This window comes from Gekko japonicus, unplaced genomic scaffold (assembly GCF_001447785.1).
Source record: "Gekko japonicus isolate JY-2015 unplaced genomic scaffold, Gekko_japonicus_V1.1 scaffold7917, whole genome shotgun sequence".
Classification (NCBI taxonomy): domain Eukaryota; kingdom Metazoa; phylum Chordata; class Lepidosauria; order Squamata; family Gekkonidae; genus Gekko; species Gekko japonicus.
Window position 1 is genome coordinate 8,402 of NW_015160462.1, and position 3,994 is coordinate 12,395.

Sequence of the window (3,994 nt, forward strand, 5' to 3'; positions counted from 1 at the left end):
AAAGAGTCCATATTTTTCTATGACCCACCCACAACACAAACAGCATAACACCAAAAAGGTATGAAGGAACAAAGCTAAAAACCTCCCATTTTCCAGCCATTTTTTGGTAGCTTTCTTTCTTATCGAAGTATTCTGCAGTCTAAGTCTTCAAACCATTATTTGCAAGACAGCAAACACAGTCTGCAAACAAAGAATCAAGCATGTGATACTGGACCTTCATGTGTTTATGCAACCATGTTTTTAAAAAGCACATTTCTGTGGGAATGACATAACCAGTGCTTTTGTGGATTCTTTGACAGAACTGTTCAGTTCCTTATCTATAAATGGTCTGAACTGAGATTCTGCTGAGTGTGATCATAATGGGTTGAAAATGCAGGTCAGACATAATTCCTACATTGTTATATATTTGATCAACTTGCTAGTTTAGAAATAAGCACAGAAAATTAGATGGCATTTTTCAAACCTTCCAGTAAATACATTAATTGCAGTTCTCTGAAACTGGTGCAATTTGTCCCCACAGCCTTAAGTAGACAGCTCATTTGCTTTCTAGTGTCCAACTCCCCATAAACACATTAAGAGAATTTTGTGACCTGAGTGATTTACTCACCCCACAGAGAGCTCAGCAGTATTGATCCCAGCTCAATGCTTTATCTGTCTGCTGTGGAAACTATTTGCTCCACCTGTCTCACTAACCCCTGATACAAAAGATCACAGCAATGTGCAAAAGAATATGATGGACATAGGGTTAGAGAACTTCTCCACACACATAGGAAATAGAAAGAGAAATGATACAACGTTGAAATGGTTATGTCAGCATTCTCACTCTGCTATTTAGAGCTGTATTTGTTCTTGACCATTTGTAAATACATCTGATGTTACTGTAGACAAGATTCTCTTTGTATCAATATTTACAGCAGAGAATCACTTATACAGCTTCAACTGTAGAAAATCCCAAAATAAAGAAATGCACATAAAAAGCATGGCTATGGTGTTTTGTTTTGAAAAGTAACTTAAAACATTTTAAAGTTCGGTTTTAGCTTTCAAAAGCCACCTGTTATATACATCTGCAAAGGCCTAATACAAGAACTAGTGCAGTCAATGGATAAGGCTGTATTTGAGAAAACTGGATTAAAACTGTAGGTCAACCATAGGCTTATACATTGGTAAGTTGCCACAACAAAATGAAACTTGCAGGTGTGAAACCATTACCGGATAAGCCTTACAGAAAGTTCATTCCCCCATATCTCAAGCAACAGCTTTCAGTGGAAGTCACCCTTTGTGAAATGTGAATACTTTACACAGTTGATGTGAGCTGAATATTCACTGCAAGCAGTGCAATGTGATTTTTTTTGTATTTCCAAAGTACACAAGGCAGAACACAGATACTTATTTTAATCAAAGAGTACCTTGCCATAGTACGCATGTAGATAAAAGTTAAGCTGATCATCTATCATCATATCAAGTGGCAAAGGAAATGTTCTCACTTTTCTCCTGTGATACTTAGTAACCCTTGCACATGGTAAAAAGTATTCTTGAAGGAGGATTTTATATACCCACTGTTATGACTTCTTCAGCAAGAGCTGGTAAAAATCTGGCCTCTGTTCTGACCTACTGTGTAAGCTGCCCGATACAATGCAACTGAAACCTGGCAAATATTTCTCTAGAATACAAGACACAAAAGCATTATAACTATATACGCTGACATCTTGTAATATCAAAAGCTAACTGATCTCACTAAAATCTTTCTTTGCAGAAAATGGAAATGCAATTAGTATCAGAAACTGTCAAAGATCATGGGTGAATTTCTGGAAATGGCTCCAAGAAAGTGCTGACATCTTGTAATATCAAAAGCTAACTGATCTCACTAAAATCTTTCTTTGCAGAAACTGGAAGTGCAATTAGTATCAGAAACTGTCAAAGATCATGGGTGAATTTCTGGAAATGGCTCCAAGAAAGTTAGGAACATCTAAGCTTTCAACTCACCATTTTAATATTGCCAGTAATTACATCAGGTTGAAACCTGTACATGATAAACTGGGGAAGTCTCAATGTAATGATTTCAGCAAAGAAATGTACTGACTCTGGTTAAGAACATCACTACAGTAAAAACAATGGCAAACAGGAACTTGGCACCACATTTACAGAGTAAAGGCATGCTGTTGATATATTTTAGAAATCTCTGAAGAGAAAAAGCCTGGTAAATGCAGAACAAGTTGTACTGTCTACAAAACTCCCCACTGGTTTAAGACCAAACACACATACAAATAACTATGTGGTTGATTAAGTAGCTTTGTAGCAGCACAGATGCCCTCTTCCAGTTTGGAATTTTACAGTTTTCTTGTCTAACTGGAAGCCACTTCAGGCATTTCACAGGAGGAACAGAGTTCTGCCTGCTACAACAGTAGGACACTCAGTGGTCTGGTAATTGGCATAAACCAGGCTAACCTTCCCATCTCATAAGCCAGAAAAACCTGTTACCCTGCTGCAGAGAATCTCTTTTTTGAGGAAAAAAGCGTTACAGCACATGAAGCAGAATGGTAACAAATTATACATCAGAAGAAGCCATAGCATTAGCCATATGGATCCTAAGGCTCTTTTAAGTAGTTGCAGTAATATCAAGTTCTGACCACACTAAGTGTTAAAAACAAAAGGCTCCTTCTAAGAGGAATACTTTCTGCATGAGCTGGTCATACCATGTGCATAGTTAAGTGATTTTAAAAACAACAAAATGTCATTTGCAAAGAAATACAATTTAGTCAAAATATAATTTTGATGAAAAACCTTAAAAACAGACTACTGGTGGGTTATTAAAAGAAAGCAAGCTACATATTGAAGTTCTGGGACATGAACTTCGTAACAGCTGTACACATTTGAGATTATGCAATCCAAGTGACGCTTGGGTGGTCAAAAAATCAAAACAGTAGTTCCTTTTTTAAGTCTAACTTCAGCATCCCATATCAATAAAAAGGTCCCTAGTACAGAAGATTGTGCTAAAGAATGCAAGGATTTGCATGCTGTTTTCATTCCCCGGTCCTGTTCATGCTTGCAGCTGTCCCATGAGGCAGCAAATAAACAGTCCAGTTCTTAAAACACCACATCTCGGAAATCTGAAAGAAAAATTCCTCATTAATTTAGTAATTCATTTTATAGCTAAACATATGGTTAATGCAGTGAATGCTAAAACTTAGAGCAGCTTCCAAAGCTTATAACATTACCTTTCAGTGTCGTCCTCTCCTTTTAGTAGAGTCCACATTCCTTCAGGTTGTTTTTAATTATAACATCTGTAACAGCATCAAAAACAAACTGCACATTCTTGGTATCAGTGGCACAGGTGAAATGGGTATAAATTTCCTTGGTGTCTTTTCTTCGGTTCAGATCTTCAAACTGACACTGAATGTATGCAGCTGCCTCCTCGTACGTGTTAGAGCCTAGGAGATAATGTAAGAATGTCAGAAGCCTGCTGGATCAGACCAGGGGTCCGTCTAGTACAGCATCTCGTTTCACACAGTGACTAACCATTGTCCTGAATCTTCAATTTAATTGTGACCCCTGCATTCTAATATGGAAAAGGGGGGGAAAGTTTTCCTGTATTTGCTCAAAAGGAAGACAACCCTGTAACTGTAACTTATATGAAAGTGTAACCTGCCCCTCTTTTTTTGGGGGGGGGGGGAAAGGAGATGGCACTCCGAGGGGAAAAAAATACTATTCTTGCATTTGAGTAAATAGTGTGCCTACTTTCTCCAACCCAGGCATAGTTCTATAAATGTCTAGCATATTCCCCCTTAGCCATCTTTTCTCCTGAACAATACTGTTTGTTTTATTTTCTATTTTCCCTAATAATCCAAGCATGGAGTTTGCCTTTTTCACCCTTGTTGTACACAAAGTCAACATTTCATCAAACTACCCAGAACCCCAAAATCTTTCTCTCTTGGTCTTGGCTGGGGCAGACCCTATCAGCATATATTTAAAGTTGAGATTTTTTGTTCTGATGTAC

The 3,994-nt window shown here is 37.7% G+C and overlaps 1 long non-coding RNA gene across 1 annotated transcript; it reads right to left on the bottom strand.

The window, feature by feature from the left end:
• Positions 1–2,324: 2,324 nt before the first annotated feature.
• On the bottom strand, positions 2,325–3,424 carry LOC107116178. Its single transcript, XR_001482698.1, has 2 exons — positions 3,216–3,424; positions 2,325–3,107 (listed from the first exon to the last, which is right to left on the bottom strand). It is a non-coding gene; the product is annotated as an uncharacterized LOC107116178 (long non-coding RNA).
• Positions 3,425–3,994: the final 570 nt, after the last annotated feature.